General features: G+C 43.4%; 1 protein-coding gene across 3 annotated transcripts in view; it reads right to left on the bottom strand.

Moving 5' to 3' along the window:
* Positions 1-25,564, bottom strand: part of SIL1 (SIL1 nucleotide exchange factor) — a 252,983-nt gene that overhangs the window by 184,103 nt on the left and 43,316 nt on the right. Inside the window, exon 1 of one of the 3 annotated variants that reach the window (XM_016203791.2) lies at positions 22,791-22,879. The exons of the other annotated variants lie outside the window; for them this stretch is intronic. The gene's annotated coding sequence lies outside the window, so the exon portion shown is untranslated. Of the gene's footprint in view, positions 1-22,790; positions 22,880-25,564 lie in introns of those variants that run through there. 3 annotated transcript variants of the gene reach the window in all.

The following is a 25,564-nucleotide window of genomic DNA, read 5'->3' as shown; positions in this document are numbered from 1 at the left end:
TGATGTGTGTTAGATCATTTCATCCTAACTGCCCAGGAAATGGGTATCGATATACCCTTATTCAGATGAGGACACTGAATCACAAAAGTAACAGGACAAGGTTAAAAAGCTAACAGCAGAAGTGGAATTCCCTTTCTTTCTCTAGTATACAGTACACACAGCTTACTAAATAAGGAGTGAATGAAGAGACATATAAACTCATCATGGCAACCCTCAATCCATGAATGGGAAAGAAAGCCTGGGCATAGGTGAAGGCCTAGACACCCAGCTCTAGACACTCTAAACAAACACATCCTCTCCTCAGCCAATATAGGCACCAATTCAGAGATGGTTAAAAGCTTTGTCATTTCTTCCCTACCCCACCAACCCCACTAAAAGAATCAAATTAACCTTCCCCAACACCTCCACCAAATACAATCCCATTACAAAGGTCATTCCTCCTGCCCCAAGACCACTTGGGAGTATTCAATAACTTGGTACTGAACAAACCTTTACAGAAAATACAACATAGCCCTAGCCAGTTTTGCTCAGTGGTTAGAGTGTCAGCCCATAGACTGCAGGGTCTTGGGTTAGATTTCAGCCAAAGGCACTTACCTTGGCTGCAGGCTCGATTCCCAGCCCAGTTGGGGTGCGTGCGGGAGGCAACCAATTGATGTCTCTCTCTCACACTGATGTTTCTTGTTCTCTCTCCCCCTTCTGAAAAGCAATGGAAATAGAGAGAGAGAGAGAGAGAGCGCCAGCGTGAGAGCAAGCGCACGCATGCACCTTGGGTGAGGATTTAAAAAAAAAGAAAATACAACATAGCTTACTTTTAATGGTCTCTTTTATGTCAACTATCTTACAAGGCATTTTATAAAAGTAAAGTAACAACACAAATAATTGTTTTTTTTTAAAGAACAAGAGGATCCAGAGATCTTTGCTACCAGAAATGGAGACTCATGAGGTAGCACAAAGAGAAGGCTGCCCCAAATGGTGCAGTCCTAGCACAAGTAGGGCTACTCCACCAAGAACCGACCACTCCCACCCCCAAGCAAGGAACAAACAGGAATCAGGATGTGTTGGGGGCCGTGGACGAGATAAAGTCAACAAGTGGACATTTGCTCTGGATCCCTTCCAGGAGACTCCCTAGGGGACAGCCCATTGTTTTGCTGAAGCATTACCACACAGAAGAAGATAGCAGAAAAGGTGACCACAAGACTAAGCACCTCAAGGCCAGGACCACATCTTTATACTATCCCCAGCATGGAGCCCAGCACTTAGCAAACATGTAATTTAAAAAAACACACAAAAGTTAGCCAAATAAACTATAACAATCATAACCACTTTTTATTCAGTATTTACCCTGTGAAGGAACCCAAGCTCCTTTCCTATATTCTCATTGATACTTCCCAATAACCTGGTGAGATAGAATTACTATTCCCCAGTTAGGGCTAAGAAAACTATGAGGGAAGTGAAGTAACTTGTCCAAGGTCACACAGCTAAGTGTGAAGCTAAGATTCTAACTAAAGTCTGTCCCAAATCCAAGGGCCATGCCATGCTCCTAACCACTGTTCAACACAGCCTTCCAGCTAAGTAAAAGAAATGATGGGCAAAGCCATAGTACCACTGAGTGATAGCTCTGGTCTAGGGTCTGGAACCATCCACCATGTACTTAATACTTGATCTGACAGTGAGCTACTCTGATCCAGACTTCTTTATAGCACAGGTCTCTCCTGTACATCAGTCCTCCTGGCTACACAGTGGGAAGAATAACTACAGCCCATTTCGCATCCTCCAGCCACTGCCAAAAGGAGAACATGCACACACCTACATCACCCCATCACAATGGGAAATGTTACACAAACCACAGGTGCTAGCTTTGCCAATTTGGCGCATCACGTCAGGGAGATGCCCACGTCAGTGGCTTAAGTGGTCCAAGGTGAAAGAGGTAACCCTCACCCAGAAGGGCAGCCAACAGGGACAGCAAAACAACAGATTACAAAGGGCTCTCTAGCTGTCAGTTGTTAACAAGTGACAGGCCTAAAACCTTCAGACCTTTTTCTGGGGAAGTAAAAAGATGCCAAACACCAGCACCCTGAGCCACCACGTCTGCTGAGTGGCCAGGTGGCCCCAACAACTGACTATGGGCAATGAGAAAGGACTTGACTCAAGAGGAACATGGCGATACTTCAGGGAGCTGGTCTCAAGATTACCATTTAGCTGACTGAAGGAAAACAAGCAACCTATTACAGTAATGTTTCTTTACTGATCTTCATTCACTCCCTCATCAAAATCCCTTGGGCAAATCACTTCCTCTGCCTCATCTGACAGACTGATCTGTTCATACTACAAAGGCAATCATCTCACCACCCAAGAATTCCCCTGTTCTCCAGGTAAATACAAAATGCCTTGCCACGGCTGACCTGGCCTGCCCTTGCCAATCCCTCCAGCCTCATCTTGTATCCATCTCCTCACACTCTGTGTGCTCCTGCCACAATCTTTCAGTTTCTCATAGTCCTGCTTCTTTGTCCCCCCCACCCCAACCCCGGAGCCTTTGTAAATGCTGATCCCTCAGGCTGAAACACATATGGAGTTGCTTAGTAAACACCTATTTATTCTTCACAATTTAACTAAAACATCATTCCTCAAGGAAGCCTTCCCTGATACTCTCTTAACCCAGAACTAAGTCAAATCTCTGTCAAGTGTTCTCATGATACCACATTCTTTCTCGTATTTTTTCTTTTTCATTCGCATAAAATTATATATTATGTATACGTGCCTAAAAAGACATATGTCGGTTTCCAAAATATTAGTGACCACATTCCTTTTCTCAGTACACTTATTACAACTGCAATTTTACATATAATGTGTGATTATAATTTGATTAATGTATGTGTTCATCAACACACTCTGGGCAGGCACTGTATCTGACTTGGTCAGGACAATATCTCTGGGCTTATCCCAGTGCCTGGAATAAGTTGCTCCATATGTTTGTTCACTGAAAGAACAAAATTTCAGAGAGAAAGGAAATGAAGCTCTGCCAAATCAAATGGTTCTGCTTAGAGAAGTTGTTCTCCTCTTAACAAATTATTATTTCCCTTCCCCCTTTCCTCTTTCCCAAATTTCTGGCAGAAGTTACTTTCTATGTCCAGCCATTCTTCAGGCTGATGGTAATCATAGTGATAAGCTGGCCTATAGCAAAAAAAAAAAAAAAAAAGGCCTAAAAAGATATCACCTTGTCTGAGTGCTCCAGGCTTCCAAAATACAAGTCCACAGCAAAGGCCAGCAAGACAGAAACACTAAAACCTTTACCAGTAACAAGACTGAGCCAAAAACTAGCAGTCGGAAAAAAAAAAATACTTCCTAAGGCAACCAGTGCCCCCAAGTGAACCTCCCAAAGGAAAAAGGGGAGAGGAGCAAGGCTGCAGGGGGCTAAGGCAGAAGCAAGTATACCCTTTCCTAAGGTATTTTAAACCCTCTCTTATTCCTTGGATAAAGCAGAGATGTGCCCAAACATTAAAAATCTAAGTCTCCCCCAATGATGCAGCTTCAGAGGTCTAGGATCATGGCTCAGAGAAGCAACACCAGGGCCTAAATTAGCTCACATAAAGCTCTAATTGAAGCCAAAATTCCCTACTGGAGAAGGAGGGTCTTGTCTTTGCCCTTTTACTACTCAGGGTAGGCAGCAGGGGGCAGGGTGGAAGAAGCAGAAGCATTTACTGAGCACTATTTAGCGGAAGATACAGTGATAGATAAGTCAAGACAAAGCTGTTAGTGAAAAACAAATGAGACATAGATGAACACGAAACACAGATGGGCAGCTGAAGCTCAGCAAGCTTAAACAATCCGTCCAATTGCTAGTGAATGGCAAGGTCAGGAACACATCCGTATCTGCCTGAATCCAAAGACTTTTCTCCCGCTCCACTGCTGCTTTTGTGGGTCATCTAAGAGCCCAGCTTTGTTCTTTCCCCCTTCACCACCACCTTCCTAACCACAATGGAAATGCAGTTCTGGCAAGCTCTTGCGTAAGGAGAGGTTCGCTTCCATGAGCACAACCAGTATGTACAGAACTGATGTATGCCAGATATGGAGCGCAGCTTGCTGCTGGAAGTGGAGTTTATCATCTGTAGCTACAGATGAGGAGGCTGGATTTTCTGAAAATCCCAAATGGACCCACAGAAATGAAGTCCACCTTTCCCAGAACCCACTACTGCTGGGAGCTAGGGTGGTAATTCTGTAAACCGGAGCACCTTAAACCAAAGAATAGTGTGTGTTCCGTCACATCATGAGAGAGGCAGTACCTGCAGGGCAAATCACCCCAGCTGAAGTCTCCATAGCTCCTCTAGCTATGCAGAGAGGATAGCAACTCCATACCTGAATCATCCACATCCACACAGCATCTCCTGCAAGGTTAAGCATCCATTCATTGTATTGTAGTTCAAGGTTAACCCTCCCCTCTGCACTCATTTCAGGATCTGCCTCTTGTAAAAAAAAACTATGCCAGCTGATTATGATAACTATTATGCCATTATAATAACATTATTGCACTTTCTTCCTGTACTTGACATCTGTTGGCTGATAGGTTTAACTGGTACATAAGCAATAATCATACGGTGCTCTCTCCTTTCCAACCAAGCCTCTAGTGTGACTCTTAGAGCTCAATCAGTTGTGGCAAATGCCTACCCCCAGCAGCAGTGGGAAACATGGTTCATCGGCGCTCAGCCACGACACTTTCAGTGGTCACAGTGCCAGAAACAAAGGCTCAACTAGGTCCCTAATTGTTGACACACTCCCTCACTCCTGGGAAGGTGATGGAATTTGGAGAAAACACCAATCAGCAAGCAATTTATTGTTTAAAACCCCAACAGGGCTGGAGGAATCATACATAAGCCTCAGTACTGCAGAGGGACAAACAGTACCAAATCACAATGCCACAAACCACATCAAGAGGAGAGGAAAATGCATTTCTCCACTGGGAGTTCTCAAATAAATGATTCCCAGAAAGCCACTCTGCCTGCTTCCCCCTACATACTTCTTAGCAATTGCTGGTAAAATTGGCAAGAGGGAGAGAATAGTCTTCAGGCCCCTATTTTGAAGCTGAGAAATCCATCAACCTGGCTGCTGGGTCTTCTTTATCCAGGGTCCATTAGGAACCATAACACAGTCCAGAGTCCAAAGTGGAGAAACAAGTTCCACTTCCTGTCAGCCAAAGCCTGGAATCTACCTGTCATGCTATTTATGACAAACAAGGTAGAGAAAGATGTGAGACTCTATGACTGCAGAATATCAATATGCCTGAGTCACACATTAGCCTTCATAAAGTAAAGGCAACCCTTAGTGAGGCTATACAAAAAACACACATGAGCCCCTGGCCGGTGTTCGCAGTGGTCAGAGCGTCAGCCCACACACCGCAGACTCGTGGGTTTGATTCCCGGTGAAGGGCATGTACCTGGATTGCCGGGTCAGTCCCAGCCCCGGTCAGGGGGAGTACAGGAGGCACCAATCAACGTCTCTCTCTCACATCATTGTTTCTCTATCTATCTCTCTCTCTTCCCCTCCCTTCTACTCCCTCTAAAATTCAATGGAAAAAAATATCCTCAGGTGAGGATTAACACACACACACTCACAGAAAAACCCACACATGATAAACTCCACCAGGAGACCCAGCCTGGCCTACTTTGTTCTCTACCCTATAATACATAGGGCTTTTTTTTTTTTTTTTTAAGGCAGAGAGGGTGGAAGGTTATTTGAATTTAAATTACCAGTGAACACTATAATCTGTGTATAAGGAGAAAAGAAACATTCAAGAGTGCCAAGCACAGGCTCTTGGGACATGTGTGGCTGAGGCAGTAGGGGCCCTTGGAGCTTTCTCCTTCAGCCTCAGCACACTGCTCTTATAGCTTGGTAGCAGACAAGCCAGCAGGCAAGGCCCAGGCAGCACAAAGGGGCACTGTCTCCTAGGTCTAGCGAGATTGCCTTCTCAGAAGGAAATTAGTATGAAGAAACAAAGAATGAACAAGACCAGTCATCCACAGAAGTAACTCATCTAAGGAGAGGATTTTTGGAGAGGTGTTACTGATAGCAGGCACTATATCTATCTCACTCACCATTATACTGCCATGGCCAAGCAGTAACTGACACATAGTGGGTGCTCAGCAAAGAACTATAGATTGAATGGTAACCAGAAAGACTCCTTCTAGGTTGGAAAGGATTAATGAGGGCTAGAAACTAGTTTTTCCCATTCGTTCCTATTGTAACCTAAGGTAAAAGAAGGGCTGTGGTCTGTAAAGAATCATAAAAGGGAACCTAGACAATAAAAAGTATTCTCTCTCAAACACAGGGTGTCCCCCAAAAAAGTACACACACTTTAACAGATGATAGCTCAATTTTGAAAATGAAATGTATTTTAATAAACACTGCCATTATAATTATTGAAAGTGTGTGTATACATTTTTGAGAGAATATCCTATACATTTCTGGTGCCCTAACAGACTGAGAAGCATATTTTGTCAGGGCTGTTTGGGGGGGGATTCTATTTTTTTATTATTGAATTTATTGGGGTGATATTGGTTCACAAAACCATACAGGTTTCAAGTGTACAACTCAACAAAACATCATCTGCACACTTAATCGTGCGCCGATCACCCCAAGTAGTCTCTTTTCGTCCCCATTTTCCTTTACCCACCTCCACTTACCTCCCACCCCCTTCCCCTCTGGTTAACATCACTGTTGTGTATATGTGTTTTATATAGAGAGAGAGTATATATACTATATATACACATATATGGTTTTTTGCTTAATCCCTTCACCTTCTTTTATCCAGCTCCCCAACCCCACTCCCCTCTGACACTGTCAGTCTGTTCCATGTATCCATGTCTCTGTTTCTACTTTGTCAGTTTATTTTGTTCACTAGACCCCACATAGAAGTGAGACCATACGGTATTTGTCTTTCTCTGACTGGCTTATTTCACTTAGCATAAAATTTCCAGGTCCCTTCCATGCTGTCGCAAAAGGTAAGAAGGTAAGATTTTTTTTCAGCCTAGTATTCCATTGTGTAAATGTACCACAGCTTTTTTATCCACTCATCTACTGATGGGCACTTGGGCTGTCCAGATCTTGGCTATTGCAAATATGCTGCAATGAACATAGGGGTGCATATATTCTTTGAATTAGTGTTTTGGGTTTCTTCAGACATATTCTCAGAAGTGGGATCACTGGGTCATAAGGGACTTCCATTTTTTAATTTTTTTTAAAATATATCTTTTTTAAAATATATATATATCTGTATCTTTATTGACTTCAGAGGGAGGGAGGGGAGAAGAGAGAGAGAAACATCAATAATAATCATTGATCAGCTGCCTCCTGCACACCCCCCACCAAGGATCAAACCTCGATCTCCTGGATCATAGGATGCTCAACCACTGAGCGACACCGGCCAGGCCATTTTTAATTTCTTGAAGAAACTCCACACTGTTTTCCACAGTGGCTACACCAGTCTGCATTCCCATCAACAGTGCACGAGGGTTCCCTTTTCTCCACATCCTTCACAGCACTTGTTGTTTGTTGATTTATTGGTGATAGCCATTCTGGCAGGTGCGAGGTCATATCTCATTGTGGTTTTAATTTGCATTTCTCTGATAATTAGTGATGTTGAGCATCTTTTCATTTGTCTATTGGCCAACTGTATGTCTCTTTGGAGAAGTGTCTATTCAAGTCCTTTGCCCATTTCTTAACTGGGTTGTCTTCTTGGTGTTCTTTATATATTTTAGAAATTAACCCATTATCAGATGTATCATTGACAAATATACTCTCCCATTCGGTGGGTTCCCTTTTCATTTTGACAGATACTTCTGCTGTACAAAAGCTTTTTAGTTTGATATAATCCCATTTGTTTACTTTTTCCTTTGTTTCTCTTACCCAAGGAGGGGTATCAGCAAAAATGTTGCTACAAGAAATGTCTAAAATTTTACTGCCTATGATTTCTTCTAGAATTTTTATGACTTCTAGACTTACATTTAAGTCTTTTATCCATTTTGAGTTTCTTCTTGTGTATGGTGTAAGTTGGTGGTCTAGTTGCATTTTTTGGCATGTATGTGTCCAATTTTCCCAGCACCACTTAATGAAGAGACTGTCTTTACCCCATCGTATGTTCTTGCTTCCTCTGTCAAATATTAATTGACCATAAAGGTGTGGGGTCGTGCTCTTCATTCTGTTTCAATGACCTATATGCCTGTTTTTGTGCCAATACCATGCTGTTTTGATTCCTATGGCCTTGTAGTACAGAGCAGTTTGGTATCAGGTAGTGTGATACCTCCAACTTTTTTTTCTTTCTCAAGATTGCTGAGGACATTGAGGGTGTTTTGTGGTTCCATATAAATTTTTGGAATATTTGTTCTAGATCTGTGAGGTATGACATTGGTTGAATCTGTAGATTGCTTTTGGTAGCATGGATGTTTTAATTATGTTAACTTTTCCTATCCATGAACACGGTATATGCTTCCATTTATCTGTTTTGTCCTCAGTTTCTCTCTTCAGTATCTTATAATTTTCTGAGTACAGGTCTTTTACCTCTTTTGTTAAATTTATTCCTAGGTAATTTATCTTTTTGTTGTTGCAATAGTAAGTGGGACTGTTTTAATTTCTCTGATCATTCATTATTGGTATATAAAAATGCCAGTGATTTCTGAATATTAATTTTATATACTGCTACTTTGCCAAATTCACTTATTAGATCTAGAAGTTTTTTGGTGGAGTCTTTAGGGTTTTCTATATATAATATGTCATCTGTGAATAATGACAGTTTTACTTCCTCCTTTCCAATTTGTATGCCTTTTATTTCTTCTTGTCTGATTGCTGTGGCTAATACTTCCAGTGTATGTTGAATAAGAGGGGTGAAAGCAGACATCCCTGTCTTGCTCCTGATCTTAAGGAAAATGAAGCATATTTTGGTTAGACTACTTATGTAGCCCTAAAAGGACAATGCTAGGAGGAGAGAAGAGGGAAGGAAAGAAGTGATTATATGGGACAAAACATTTTAGTATGTTTTTATCGATTTTTTTTTTTTTTTTAGAGGGGGGGAGGGAGAGAGAGAGAAACATCAATGTCAGAGAGAAACATCAATCAGTGGCCTCCTGCATGCCCCCTTCTGGGGATTGAGCCTGAACCCAGGCATGTGCCCTAACTGGGAATCGAACTGGCTATCTTTCAGTGCATGGGATGATGCCAAACTAACTGAGCCACACAGGCCAGGGAGAGACAAACTATTTTACTTAGTGCTTTATAGATATATATATATATATATATGAAAATCCCAGGAGGGGTTACAGGTGAAGAAATAGGAGCAGAGAATTTAAGTAACTCATCTGAAGTCTCACAGCTAGTACATGGTTTAAATCTGTGTATGACTGATGCTACAGGCAAGAGCTTTCCACCATACTTCACCTTGTTTTCCTCCAGGGGTGAGCTGACTTCCCAGCTACTTTCCTATTGAGGAGATAATGCTCCTACCTGTCCACACAAACCAACTAGGTAGTCATGTTTCTTAATTAGTTAACTGGAACTGTGGCTTGATGGTCTCATAAATTTCTGTGCTTGAGACAGCCTACTAAAACTTAAACCTGAGTGAACTAGCTAAGTTTCCAGACTTACAAAGCTGCCAACCAGTGAGAGCCTAAGCTATCAGCTGGTACCTATCTCTGGGACAACTCTCTTTGAAATAGCCAACCTGAGCATGATCTATCTGTACACGCCCCCAACAAGGCCTCTTCAGAGACTGCAAAGGAGGTACCAGGAACCTCTCCTACTCTGAGTTGTGACCATAATGTACAGAATTCTCTTTGAAGGTAATCTAATTCTTATTTAAGTAGGAATAGAAAAGGTAAAAAGGATTTCTGCTTGGTTTTCAGTAACAAATGGAGCTTTCCCTCCATGTTGCTCGCTGCCTCTCTGAAGCTTCCAGAGACGTTCCACCCCCAGGATGTCAGGGGCAGCAGAGTAGAAAAGGAAAGATGGTATTCAATGTTGTATTCTGAAGAGAGCAGTGGTGAGAATCGGCCAGTGTTTCTAATGGAAGTGAATACCCTTGACAAACTTGGGAAGCAAAGCGGTACTAAAACATTCTCTCTCTCAGGGTCGTCTGTTTATTTTGCCTCCTGTATGAGGACTTTCATCAGTTAACATTGTTTTTTTTCTGAAGCTTAGGAAGCTGATGATTCACCCAGGTGCACAACAGCTGCTAGGAAGACGTGTGGGAAGGGGCCACCAGCAGAGGCAGGCTGTGTGTGGTAAGGAGGGTCTCCCAGGAGTGCCCTACATGCCAAGCCATATGTTGTCAGGATATTAATCCAAGCCTGTCTTGTGAACTTTACAATGTTTACTCTCTCGGGAGCATTAAATTATGTCCAAGGACTACATGAGTCCTTCCAATTCTATTCCACACTTACTTCTTTGCCAAAAAGATTTGTAACCTGGAAACAAAGCCCTGTGTCTAACAGCAGCAATAATACTAAGCAAAGAATAGGAAACCAGGCTGTCAATTCAAGCTTCCCTGAAAGGTACTGCCCCAAAGAAGCCCCATCTAGAAAATGTACAAACCTACTACTGACCCTGTTTTCCAGAAAATGCAGGCCTACATACCTTGAGTGTCCTAAGGAGAGAAAGGCTTGAACCAAAAGAGGAAACACCAAAACCCCAAATGAAACAGTTCTGGAAGTCCATAAGAGAATTCCAAAAAGAGAAGACCACCTCATTGCCACAAGAACTAAGAGCAAGGGGCATGAATATGAAATAAGGCTTCCCAGCCTCAGCCAGGTAGCTTGGTTGGTTAGACCAATATCCTCTGCATCAAAAAGGTTGCAGGTTTGATTCCCAGTCAGGGCACACACCTAGGTTGTAGGTTCTATCCCTGGTCAGGGTGCGTACAGGAGGCTATTCATTGATGTTTCTTTCTCTCTCTCTAAAAATCAAAAAACATATCCTCAGGTGAGGATTAGAAAAAAATAAGGCCGCCTAGATTAGTCACTGCTCTAGACTGACTAGCACTGTATGACCCTAAGTCATTTAGACTCTTCAAACCTCAATTTTTTTACCTCCATAAAATGTGGATGTTGAAGGACCAGAATAATGTATTTGAAAGCCCTTTAAAAAACAGTAAATTATTGAACACACTTTAGTCCTGATTTTTTTTTTTAATCCTGAGGATATTTTTTCCGTTGCTTTTTCAGAGAGAGAGTGAGAGAGAGTGGGGGGGGGGAGGGGGGGGAGGGAGGGAGGGAGGAATTGTGAGACCGGGGCCAGGGATCGAGCCTATAACTGAGGTACGTGCCCTTGGCCAGAATTGAACCTGAGACCCTTTAGTCCGCAGGCCAATGCTCTAACCACTGAGTCAAACTGGCTAAGGCAGGCCTGATTATTATTCCAAAGACTGCTGGGTGAGAAACCCTAAGACACTTCTGGAGAGTATAGAGGCAAACTTGCTTCTTGTCACCTTGAAGATGCAGTCTACAGTGAATGGGTATAGGTGTTTGCAAAGAAACCCACACTTGGAAATAAAGTGAGAACAGAGTGAATTCTGAAGAAGAGACCATACTTGGGTCTTCTCAGGTACATTTAAAAAAATAAGAACCATATATGCACATGGTTCCAATTTGAAAAAGCATATAAAGGTATACAGTGAAAAGTCAGCCTCCCTCCTCCCCCATTCTCTAGCCACCCAGGGCCCCTCACCAAAAACAATCTCTCTTTTCAGTTTCTCATGTATATTCCAATCAGCTAGCTTCTGCCTCAGATGGGCAAACCACTGATGGCAACACTTGGAGACCTAGAAGGTAATGTCAAGCAAATAAGAACTGCCAGGGGCCCTTAGGGTCTATGAAAAAGGCAGGACAACCAGAGAATAAGATACTGCCCTGCAAAAGGTTGCATGGAACTGCAGATTTCCTTCTGGCTATCATAGTGCTTTGCTCCTTGGCTGACCACAATTAGGCAATGATTTTGTTAAATGTAGTTCCCTTCGGTTGTTTATTCACCCAGAGTGCCTTCTTAGAGAAGCCATTAACAGGAATGGTCTCCGGGACTTCATGCTACACCAGCCTGACCACCAGGCCCCTAGAAATAGATAGAAGCAGGAACAATAGTACAACCTGCCTCATTAAAGACTGGGCAAGAGGGCAAAAATCACAAAATTCCCTGAGTCACCATATTTTTCGGGACAGAACGCAAGGGAAGATAAAACCTAGACCATAGATGGAGCTCTGTAGGACTCAGCTGAAGAGACTAATTCACTACCCACAGAAAATTACACGACACTCTCAACCAAAGCTACGCTTTCACCACAACTCCCTCAAAAGCGTTCAGGTTATGCCCTCCCCTCCCTTTCTTCCTCCACAAGAAACTTAAATGTGTAAAATCCCAGCCTCTATCGAGAGGTCACAAATAGGCAGCCCATGTCAAATCAGGACCACAGATGTGCTTTGGTAGCCCTTGGAGGTTTCACAAAAATCTGGATTTCTGGCTTCTCTTGTAACATGAATAATGAGGCCATAGAGCCATACTCACCCATGACTATGATAGACTGAGTAGCAGCTGCCCCCCCTCCCCACAGAGCACATGAGCACTCCAGGGAGACACAGGTCCACCATTCCCTAATGTCTCACACTGACTGTTCCCTACCTGGCCCTGAAACATCTCAGCTGGAGACTCCTGGCCAGTAAGTGACAAAGGAGGCTGGTCAACTGGTAGGCACAATAGCTGACCAAATAGCAGGCCTCCTGCATTCACACGCATTTATTAAACACCCTCTGTGAGGTAGGAACTGTGCTGGGGGCTGGGTACACAAAGAGGAATGAGGAATGCAGCGTCTGCCCTCCAGGAATTCCTAATCCAGTCGGAAAGATAAGACTTACTCTTAAGAACTGAACTGACTGAACAAAGGGGTCTGGGAGTTGAGCATGCTAGCCTCACTGTGGCTGGCGATCAAAGAATATTTCAGGGAAGGGCTGGGATTTGAACAAGACTGTTATCATTTCTCAGGCTTTCACATATTCATTCATTCAACAAGCTTTTATGGTGTCCATGTTACACTCAGCATTATACTGCAGACACAAAATAAACCATAGCCCATGTCCTTGAGAAGCTCATATAATAAGGACAAAATAACTAATCAGGATAAAGTATGCTGAATTCTGTAATCAAAGAGTTGCTATGGGGATAAGTAAGAAGGTCCCAGGAAAGGCTTGCTGAAGAAGGCAACTGTGCAGCATAAAATAGGAAACTAAGGAGAGGGTACTCTGGGCAAAAGATGTGACAGAGACACAAATATGAGGCATGCTTAGAGGACCACATGGACCAGCTTATCAGGAGTAAAGTGTACACATGGGTAGAGGCTGTAATTAAAGTGGTTAGGACAGGAATACACCATGATAGGCATGGAACACCAGGACAACTGAAACACTGGAATTTATTCAGCAGTCAGTGGGTGCCACGGAAGGCTTCTAAGCATGAGTGTTCTCTTTCAGCACTGTATTTAGGAAGACCCCAAGTGGCAATGGCACACAATGTCCTGGAGGAAGCTGAAAGAGGAGATATGAGGGGGCTCCCATAATAACTCTGGAGGAGTTACAGGAAAGAGAAGCAGTAAGACAAGGTGGGCTAGAAACTGCATTTAAGACAATGGCATTTCTTTGAAAACACTTTTTAATTCCTATTTCTTACCAATTCAGATTGGTCTTCCCCCAAAATTGTGAGGTTTTCATTTGTTTCATTCAGGTTATAGTTATGGTGCTTGATGTTTATCTAAAAAACTCAGCTTGAGATCAATATAATGTGGTAGTAGATGATTCAGGGACTTCGTCCCATCCCACCCCCCTTGCTACACTGAACCAGTTGTAAATCTCAAAGGGAAAGAGAGTGAACTTGACATAATCCAGGTTAGTATATTTAATTGTGCCTCCCAGACCTTGCACAAGGACCAGAAATGGGCATACAAATCAGAAGAAAGCAGTGACAGATGTCAAAGTTCCCTTAATGAGCTAATTGCTTCTTGTCTGCTAAAGAGCAGAGACAAGAGAGAAGAACACATTATCAGAGGGCCCCAGGCAGGCTATGGACCAGCCACCCCTGCTCCATTACAATCCCATGTCAGAAGCACCCAGGAAACAGGGCCTGCTGGCTAAATCAGCGGTTAAACAGCCCCCCCAGAAAGGTGAGAAATGAGTGGAATAAGGAAAGTGATGGCAGAGAAGCTGCAAAGTTCCTTACTATTCACAACTTTTAGCTATTCAGCACAAGCTAGCTGTGACTACTGATATGAATAATAAACCAACCAACAAAGAAGACAATGATGTGATGGTTAAAATAAAACTTACTTGGTCAGCGTAACTTATCCTCTAACCAAGTCTTGGATCAGGAACTGGCAACTGCTGCTGTTGTCATTATTGATAATACAGAGCACTTAAATTGTGCCAGAGGAAGCACTTTCCATAAGTATCCTCACAATTAATTCTCAAGATGGCTACAAAAGTAACTATTACTATTCCCATCCTATGGATCATGAAGTTAAGGCTTAGAGGAAATCAGTAACTTCTCCAGCTAATAAGTAGCAGAACATGAAACCAAGTGAGCTGACTCCAAAGTGTTTTTAAACCACTCTGACCCACCGTTCATTCCTTCAGTTTCTTTTTCTATGTGATATATTAAAGGTTTGCTTGGGTCACCAGAAAAGGTCCACTGATGCATTGGCCCCATTCTTTACAGAACACTCAGCAGTCTGGCCTGAGAGCTATTTCTTTTTTTCTAAAATGGGGAAACTTTAAATCTATCTCCTCAAGGGTGAGAGCAAGAGGAAACACTTCAGGAGAAAAAACAGCATGACAGTCAAAACCCACAACAGTGAGGGTTGTAAGATAATGGACAAGATAGTCATTGGAGGGGCCTTCTCCCTCTCTGGAAATTTTTTTTAATATGTCTTTATTGATTTCAGAGAGAAGAAGAAAGAGGGAGAGACAGGGATAGAAACATCAATGATGAGAGAGTCGTCATTGATTGGCTGCCTCCTGCACGCCCCCAACTGGGGATTGAGCCTGCCACCCGGTCATGTGCCCTGACCAGGAATCGAACAGTGATCTCCTGGAACCTAGGTCGATGCTCAATCACTTAGCCAAGCCCAGCCGGGCTCTAACAACTTCTATGGCCACCCTCTGTGAGCCCTTTGGCTTGAGTCTCAGCTCTGCCATTAATATACTGGTGGCCCTAGAAATGGTATAGAATCCATTTCACTTTTCTGGGGCTCAGTTTTGTCATAGTAAAATAAGAACCTACCGATTGCAAAATTACAACATTGGGCAGTGACAGACCTAAAAGACTATCTCCTGACTCTTCACTCGCCCAAGGAACCATGAATGAACCAGACACAGCCCTGATTTCTACAATGAAATTGATATAAAGACCCTGAGGATGATCTCTTCCAGCCCAGGTACAATTTTATACTTCAGCAGCTGGGCCCACAGATGAAGACTTTGCTTTATGGATACAATCAAACCCAACTCCCCATGAGCATCAGATGGGGAGGGTCACAAAAATCAACCTTAAACACCTTGCTTAGGAGCTGGCGCCTTAAGCTTCCAATGTCTACTACCCACTGGATTCAAAGCATGACCAAAAAATCTTGTAGATATCTACTGTCCTACCTTCTATAACTTCCAGTGAACTGAAGCCTGCTAGTCTTCTAGAGTTTGGTCAGATGGCTGCTACCCACCTAGGGAGCCTCACAGAAATGTAAGGCATAGCCCGGCTGAGCATCAGCAAGTTGAGCATCGACCTAGGATCCAGGCGATCGGGGTTCGATTCCCAGTTGGGGCACATGCCCGGGTTGTGGGCTTGATCAATGACTCTCATCATTGATGTTTCTATCTCTCTCTCTCCCTCTCCTTTCCTCTCTCTGAAATCAATAAAGATATATTTTTTTAAAAAAAAAGTAAGGCATATGCATAAAACTATTGCCAAAAGTAAAGAAATGTCCATTTAAAACGGCATTAGTCTTCCTCACCGGACCTTTGAAATGCACCTCAAATTATTCCAGTTTCTAGAAACCCTCCCCTCACAAGACAGAAGAGGCATAATACGTGCAGCGAGAGAAGTGACTAGACATAGATCGGTTCAGTGACTGCTGTGATATCCCTCTACCTGTGATAAGTGGTAATTAAAAGGCATAATCAAAACTCCCTCTGTGAAGGCACAACCAGCAAGCAGACCTCAAAAACATACCTCTTTCCATTTCTCTGTGGATATGACAAATTACATGAGCTAAGCATCAGACACTACCCAAAGGCTCCAACCTCCAGTCCAGGCCAACTCAGGAGGTTCAGCTGTGAAAAACTAAGGCCTAGCAGGCAATGGAGAAGCAGATGGTAAATGGACCCCCTCAAAAGTCCAAGATTAGAAAGAAAATTTAAATAATAAAGGATAAACTTAATTCCAGCCTCTTTGGAGAAACCCAGGTAGACCTCATCCCTCCCATCTCCACATCCACCAACATCCGATTTCTCTCCAACTCTCTTAGTAGCATTTGGCTTTGAGACAACATGAATAACTTCACAAAAGGACAAACAACTGCTCTGAATTATTAAGAATGTCAATAAACATGCCCTGGCCATTGTGTCTGAGTGGTTAGAGCATCGGCCAGCAGACCAAAGGGTCACCGGTTCAATTCCCAGTCAAGGGCATGTACCTGGATTGTAAATTCACTCCCTGCCCCCAGGTCAGGGCACCTGTGGGAGGCAACCAATCGATGTCTCTCTCTCTCACACTGATGTTTCTCTTTCTCTCTTTCTTTCTCCCCCTCCCTCTCTCCCTTCCACACTCTCTCTGAAAAGCAATGGAAAAAATATCCTGAGGTGAGGATTAACAAAACAAAAAAAGAATGTCAATAAGCAAAACAGGTATGTGTTTCTAACCTATCCTTATGCTCATGAATATATAATGGCCAAGGAGTTTACTCTTTTGGTTATATACTATATGCACCCTGTAGTAAGGACACAGTCACAGCTTTGACCTCCCTAAAGGCCAACTAGCTCAAATCCTTCCAGGACAACCAGCCAGGTCTTAGCTACAGCCCAAACAGGAAAAGGTAAGAAGGGCACTAGCCCTAAGGCATTCTCACCCTGGAAAAATAGTGAGCCCTTCAACAGCAAGAACTTTTCACATTAGTGTCCCCAACATCTTCCACTGGGCCTAGCATCTAGTAGGGCCTTGAGAAAATAAGTTGAATGGTCAAATGCCCTGTTGACTGCAGACTCCTGGTGGCGTGGAGGGGGATAGTAGCCCAGTGCAATAGAAAGAGCTTTGGAGTAAGAACTGGGTTAAAGCCTGGCTACAGCAAACTTAAATCACTTAACCTCGCTAAGCCTCACCTTCTTCACCTGTAAAATGGGGATAATACCAACTATCTTACAAGGCTGATGTGCAAATTGGATGAGATAATGCTCTCCTGGTTTTACTAGTTTTTTGTTTGAGGCATTTAAAAAGCTTGTAGTAACAGCTAGATCTACTAGATAGAAAACAAGCCTTGATAACTATATTAGAAAATATAAGATATGCATTCTCAATGAGGGCAATATCGCCCCCAAGGAGGTGAAAACTGATTGTTAGGGAAGAAAATTCTTAGATATTACAACCATTTGTGGCCCTCCAAAGGGTCACAGTACATAAACAGATACATAGTATATCTGGGGTATTAAAATTCAGTTGGTGTATAGGGGGCGGAATTAGGAAAAGTCTCAAAAAGTGGTAACAAACAAAAAGTTAAGAAACACTTGATGTCCAAAGGGTTGACCCAGTTATCATAGTACTGTCATTAATTTGCAAAATAGTCATGGGTAGGATGACCAACTTGTACTGGTTTGCCCGACTTTCCTGGTTTGGGCACTAAAGTCCCACATCTGGGAAATCCCTCAGTCCTAGGCAAACCAGGATGGTTGTTCACCCTCTTCATAGGAGAGATCAATACAGGCATTCTCATTTCACAAATGAGACGACCCCAAGAAACATGATGGTTGTCATGAAGGATTTACTGCACTTCAGTAGCCTCCCTGAGCCAAGACTGAAATACGCAATTTGCCTAGCCCTAGGCTCAGAGCTCTCTGCCCCTAACCTCCACCAAGGCATTGGCATGGAATGTTACTCATGCATTAACTATCCCACTTCCTTCTTGTTATGTACTGAATGTGTCCAGCCCCAAATACATATGTTGAAGCCCTAACTCTCAATTTGGTAGTGTTTGGAGGTGGACCTTTAGAGGTGGTTAAGGTTAGATTAGGTAATGTAGGTGAAGTCCCCATGATGGGATTAGTGTCCTTACAGAGAAATGACCATACTGGAGCTCACTCTATTGTCTGAGCCATGTGAGGATACAACAAGAAGGCAGCCAGCCACCTATGAACCAAGAGGAGGACCCTCATCAAGAACCTGACCATGCCAGCATCCAGAACCATAAGAAATAAATGTTTGTTATTTAAGCTACCCAGTCTATGGTATTCTGCTATAGCAGCCTAACTTACTAAGACATTTCTCAATGCCTCAAACACAAAAGCCAAGGGCACTATTAAGAGAACAAGGGTATGCATATCTGAAAAGCCACCAAGGATCTGAAAGATGTCACTTTACAGAAGCAACGTGTGCCATTCCATCATTACAATGGTGGAGTTGGTAGGTATGCCCAGGCCAAATGGTGGGGCAGGACACAGGGTAAGTGGGCCAAAAAGAGTGCTAAATTTTTGTTGCACATGATTAAAAATGCAGAGAATAATGCTGAACTTAAGGGTTTAGATGCAGATTCTCTGGTCATTGAGCATATCCAGGTGAACAAAGCTCCCAAAATGGGGTGCAGAATTTACAGAGCTCATGAATGGATTAACCCACATATGAGCTCTCCCTGCCACAATGAGATTACTAAAAAGAGCATATTGTTCATAAACCAAAGAGTAGGTTACACAGAAGAAAAAGATACCCCAGGTGAAACTAAAGAAACAAAAAACGTATGGCCCCAGGGGTAAATGCAGCATAAAATAGATGCTAATAAAAGCAAAAAGCAGGGAGGGGGGGAGGGAAGGGGAGAAGGGGTGAGGGGAGAGGGGGAGAGCCTCAGGGAACCTGAAAGAACTACAAGTCTGGCAAGGCTGGCATGGCTCAGCAGTTGAGCATCGACCTACGATCCAGGAGGTCACAGTTAGATTCCTGGTCAGGGCATGTGTCCAGGTTGCAGGCTTGATCCCCTGTGGAGGCCATGCAGAAGGCAGCTGATCAATGACTTTCTCATCATTGATGTTTCTATCTCTTTCTCTCCCTTTCCCTTCCTCTCTCTGAAATCAATAAAGGTATATTTTTAAAATAAAATAATAATATAAAATAAAATATAGAACTACAAGTCTGGGCTGAACATAGTTCTATTGCTACTGAATTCTCACTGTCTCCAAGGTAGAAAACTGCACAAGTGAGGACACAAAGTGTAAACCCTTAACAAGCCAGGAAAATTCTGAGAGATTCTTCACATGTGTCCTGAGCAGCTTGAATCTTTTAGAGGTTTCTGTCCCAAAGACAAACTCGATTGTTGTTGATGCTAGGTATCAGAGGTTACCCAAAGCCCAGGCTGAATAGCAACAGGCTGTTTTCCTCCCCTACTCAGTAGTGAAACCATTGGTAAAAATAAAGAAAGAAAAGGGCAGGATATTCCCTTAGACCACATATAATTAAAATAAGAAGCTCTATGCTGTGGAAGACTAAGTCTTGAAGCTTAAAACCCACTCAGAGAAAGATAAAGTATTCATCCTCGCTCAGAAAGAAAAAGATTAGCTCCACAAGGACATGTCTCCAAATTAACACCAAATCCAAGAGTTAGAGAGGCCTGTGCTACAGAGCGTGATCTGAGGCCCCAGAGAAAAATCCCCAGGAATACATGAGCAAGGGGATGGCATTGTAAAAATGTTCTGATTAGCTCTCCTGAAAAGAGGCTTACTCCAAGACACTGGCAGACAGCCTCTGCAGCAAAGCTTCACTTAGGAAAGGATAGAAAATAATGAAGGGGGGAAAAAACGCAAGAGGCTAGACGAGAAGAGCATGAATCCACAAACATAATAAAAAGAGAATTGGAAGGTACCAGCTATTTGGAAAAAGATAAAATTTGCCTTAACAGATTGTCATTTTTTAATATTCTCATTAATAGCAAATCTTCATTCTTTGATGGTGAAAAGTTATTGCATTCCTATGTCCCAGGAGCTTTCATGTATATTACTTCATTTAACCAAAGTATTTATTTGTTTGTTTTATTTTGATAGTACATTTATTAAAGCTGGGGACAGTGAAACAAGGAAGGGCCTAGGATATAAGAAGCAACAGGTGAGAGCCTAGGCGGGGCTGCTTTGGCTCTCTAGAAACATTATGGGAAAGAAGTGGGCAAAGGTGAGGCTGCTGTCAGCTCACTGGAGAGTCAGAGAAAAGGGGACCTTGGAGACAGGTTCAGGGGATTAGACAGGAATGAGCTGCCACTGCCCATTGCTCCCCTGGCTGCAAGTCTCATAGGGACTCTTAGAGTTTAGGAGAAAGAAAATTCACTTGAAAAGGAGATTCGAGGAAGTGTGCCCCAAGGAGGGCACACCATCACTCTCCAAAATTATTCCCACTTTTATGCAGTGGAAAACCAAATACAAGAGGTGAAATAACTTGCTCAAGGTCCTATGGCTAATAAATGATAGCCTCAGAATCAAAACTTGTCTACAGCCCAGCCAGCATGGCTCAGCGGTTGAGCATCCACCTATGATCCAGGAGATCACGGTTTGATTCCCAATCAGGGTACATGCCCAGTTCGATCCCCAGGGTGGGGGGCAGGAGGCAGCCAGTCAACGACTCTCTCTCATCACTGATGTTTTCTATCTCTCCCTCCCTCTCCTTTTATCTCTCTCTGAAACCAATGAAAATATATTTTTAAAAACAACAACAACAACAACAACTTGTCTACAAATAAGTTAGGTAACAAGGTTTCTTAACCATGTCATTTGAGTTAAAATATACCAATACATACTTTTTTTAAATACAGTATGGTGTCAAGTATTAATGTCTCTGCAGACAATTTTAGAAGTGGATTTTCAAAACTGCTTTGGATAATGGCCATATCACATAAGTGATGCCACCCTCAACCCCCACCACCCACACCTACACATACCACTCTACAGGAGAACACCACTTATCAAAGGATTAGGTTCTGGCATATTTATTTTAAAACCATCTTGTTACTTTTCAGTTTCACTTAATTTTTTGGAGCCAATGATACACACCAGGCCTCAGTTGGATTCTGCAAAGAAGCAAGTAATAGCTGGCCTTCAAAGACAGCAGAAAGGAGGCAAAAAAGCAAGACTCAGAGTACAAGGCAACTTTTCATTCCTGGGCTACCTTATTCCTACTAACATAATGCCTATTCCCACCATCTGTAAAAATGAGACCAGTCTTTTCTGTAGCCAATTTCATCAGAACAACACATGTTGTTAGCAGGTTAAATTCATTAAACACTCAGAAGAAAGGTTAAAATCAATCTGATGTGGCAACACCTTCTTTAAAAGCCTAAGGGCCACGTTCTCAACTGAAATCATAGACCAAGTCCTGATCCGTGTTACACAAACATCAATCCTGATATCCTTATGCCCCGGCTCCCAGCAAAATCCTATTCAATCCCCAAATATGACTATATTTTAATCAAAAAAGAAAAAAGCTTGAGTAGGGTGAAAGCTAAAAAGACACACAGATACATCTTTTGCACTGTGAAAACAAACACTGTTAGTGTTTATAAAAACATCAGTTTCTTCTGTTAGCAAACATGGAGGATCCATTCTCCTCCTGCCCACCTAGTCTGGTTTGATATAGTCCCCCAAAACCCAAACCAGTTTACAGTTTTAATTGAGCTCAGAAAGCCGGCTGCGCTTGATTGAACCCAGGCACTGAAAAATACTTATTAGAAAACTGTATGCGTCCTCAATGTATTTTTTTAAAGGCATCACACCGCCCTCCAGCTCCTATGGTGCAAAGGAAGCCCCCACTGGCCTCTCAGGTGTAGGGCATTTTCTGACTCCTGGTCTTTCCCACCTGAAGCCACATTACAGGAGCTCACATATCAACTGATTCTCTCCTGTCTTCTGAAACAGAGAATCTCAAAGCGAGGGTTTCGGGACCACCTGAATCAGAACCACCTGGGGAGGACTGCAGGTGTCCAAGCTCCACCTGAGTAGAGACCAGGGCTATGCATAGCCCCCAAAGTGATTTGAGACACACCAGTCTGTAACCCCTACTTTAAAAGCAAGTCATCCTCTACCAGGACAAAGAAAAGACAAGACAGGAGTGGAAATACCACGGGGGTAGGGCGTAATTCCATATGGTGAAGAGACAACAGAGGTCTCAACCAAGAACCAGTGTCAACACTGGAGCAGTTAGACAGATGCACAAACTGAGGCCGGGAGAAGGGAACCGGGAGGAAAACTAAAACAGACGCGGAGCCAAAAGCCAGTCTCAGACCCCCACTGCCTCATCTCCTGACATTTAAGAAGGGTTACTAGAGACGTTCTGAATGGGAAAGGTAGAGAAAGCGGCCGTTGGGCTGACAGGCCTGGGGACACTACGCAGGAGCGCAGCGCCCACTTGGAAGCCCGCTTTGGGGACACTGGGGAGGAAGTGTGGAGACCCCAGAACAGTGCTGGGAAGGCGCCGGGGCCGCTGGCGGGAGGAGGCCCTGAGCCCCCCGCCCGGGTCCAGGGCCGGGCGGCCCTCACCGCCCCTACCTTCGGCTTCCCGCCTAGCAGCCGAGGGGTAGACACAATCCCCACAATTCCAGGCGGCCGCAGCGGCAACCAGCTTCCGATGCGCAGACGCGCCGTCGACCCTCTTAAACCGTGAGCGCGCGGCTATTACGTTGCTCGTCGCCTCATCCAATTGCCACCTTACAGAGAGGCAAGCCGTGGCCACACCGAAGCTGGCGGAACTGGACTTGTTAGCCCCGCCTCTTCCGGTTTTCTGTAAAGTTCCGCCCTCTAGCGTCATCCCCTTGTATCCCTCCGCCGAAATGAGGGAAGACTGGGAAAGGTGCCTGCGGCCCTGGTTTTGCTTTTAAGTTAAACCAAAATGGAACTTCCAGGTTTCTTCGTGATTGCCTAACAGCCTAATTTCTTTCTAGGGGAAGGATCCTCAAAAAGAAACTGGAGCCCAGCTGGAGTGGCTCAGTGGTTGAGCATGGACCTATGATCCACGAGATCACCCTGCGATTCCTGGTCAGGCACATGCCCCTTGGGGGCTTGATCCCCAGGAGGGGGCGTGCAGGAGGCAGCCGATCAATGACTCTTCATCATTGATGTTTCTCTCTCCCTTCCTCTCTCTGAAATCAATAGATATATTTAAAAAAGAAAGAAAGAAATGAGGGTGTGGGGAGTAAAATTAATCAAGCTATTGTGTCTTAGTTTGGGATAAAGTGAAGAGTCTCAAACAATAAATAGTCCTTTGAAAATTCATGCAGAATAGGTCACCTGCAAGTCACCTACTTTATATATTTGTGTATTGTGTGAATTTGACAATGACCAAATATTTTAAAAATGAAAGTCACCTGCACCTCTAATCTGCTATACCACTGACTAGCTGTTATTTTATAGATGACAGCTGCTTGCATATACATTGTATCTACTTCTGTAACTTTCTAAGATCATAATTGTCATCCCCTTTTTATAGATCTGGAAGCTGAGGCACAAAGAGGCTAAAGGATTTATACAAGGTCAGAAAGTCAGAAAGTGGTAGAACTAGAAATTCAAGCCAGATTTGGGTGCCTCCAAAAGCCCTGTTCTCTTTTCATACTATTCTGTGAGGCCTGCCCCTTGCCTCCCTTGACCAATAAAATGGGGTGCTCCCTCAGGCCCTCAGAGTGCAGATAGTGATACCTGATCATTCAGGAGTGGAGAAAAGTATCATCCAAACAAGCAGTGACCTCCTCCAAACAGCAGGTATTCCCCAAGAGCAAGCAAACAACCTGTCTGGAGTTCCTTTCCCTTTTCTATGTATTAAGTGAGATTCTAGGGGTTATTTTCTTAATTATGTTTACTTCAACCAGGTGGGAAATTGACTTTGCAGCCACTGAACAAAGCTTGATTAGTAGCCTGGGGAGGGAGAACAACAAGCCCCTCACAATAGTTGAATGAGTATTGCCAGTTTATTAGGAAGGTCTAGATAGGACACTTTCCTGGGACTGAGAAAGGACAGAAAACAGCTCACTTTTCCTATGGAACACTCAAGAGACCAGCAAGCATAGTTGGACCCAGGAATAATTCTAGCTTGTGTCATTGCCTAGTACCAAAAGGACAGATAATAAAAGTTTAGCAAATATCTATCGCATCAGTTATAAATTACAGAATGAACATGTAAATTACAATCAAGCCTGACAAAAGTTATAAAGTGCTACAAGAGTAATGCTTAAAAATAGAATAAGTTCTAATCTTAGAATGAATAAATAAATGTATGGGCCAAGAGAAGACTCCAGCTGGACACAGAACTACCAGCGCTCACCAGCCTGGCTTCCATCTTGGGACAGATCTAACTGGCTCAAGTGTGTGGGGAAGGGAAATTCTGTGTCCCCTAGTCCCCAAACCTTGAAAAGCCCTGACTGAGAACCTTCCCAGGGAAACTAACTCTGAGCTCAAGTCTTCTAAGCTGCTGAAACCAGTGTGTAGGGCCAAAACTAGGCAGATAGCCCAAACAAGGAGGACCACTGTAAAAGGTGGGAAATTTGAAGTCTAGAGACCTTTGCAGGTGGGTGAGTAGAGTCACTGTAGTCTCTTTTGTTTGTTTCCCTGTATTACTCTTGGAATTGAGCAGAAATAAGTTTAAATTTTCCTTTTAAATAAGGAAACAAACAACCAGGTCTCCCTTGCAGCTCTGTTGGAGATCTTCCAAGCTCCCTTTTCCCCTCCCCAGAAGAGCAAAAGCTTGTTAGGGTAAAGAGCCTAAGGAATCACCTACAACCTGACCACCATCAATCAAATGAAACGACAGCACCTGGCCAGGCAGAGCTTTTTATACGATCAATCTGGCCTTCTTCAACAAGCAAAATGTGTTGAGTAGGTCATTTCTCCTCTGATCAGCCTTTCTCCATGAATTTCCCACAAGCCTGATATCCAGTTCGGTGGAAGCATTCTCGGCATCAGGAATTGGCTCCCTGCTCTCTCTGGGTGGGCCTGGAATCTAAAGTGTGGGGAACAGGATCCCTAGCCCTCTGCCCCACCATATTATCCTGCCTTCTTCTCTCTGCTCCAACTCCTCTGTGCCCTGCCAGCTTTCATCATACACTTTAAATCCTGCTGCCAGGAATCCCTTCTGGACTCCAGATATTTTGTTCTCTCAAACATTAGTACCAAGTCACATGCCAGCTAGTGGCTGTGGGAATTCAGGTGTGAAACAGTCCCACCAGGAACTCTATTGGTTCATGGAGTCACAAAGGTCTGTTCATATTTAGAGAGAAGGAAACAGAGCCTACCTCATGATAGGAGGAGTGTAAGTGCCATATTGTAAAAAGAAC

This window comes from Miniopterus natalensis, chromosome 4 (genome assembly GCF_054644295.1).
Source record: "Miniopterus natalensis isolate mMinNat1 chromosome 4, mMinNat1.hap1, whole genome shotgun sequence".
In the NCBI taxonomy this organism is placed as follows: Eukaryota; Metazoa; Chordata; class Mammalia; order Chiroptera; family Miniopteridae; genus Miniopterus; species Miniopterus natalensis.
Note: the sequence above shows the minus strand (reverse complement) of the source record. Positions and strands in the feature narration are given on the sequence as shown.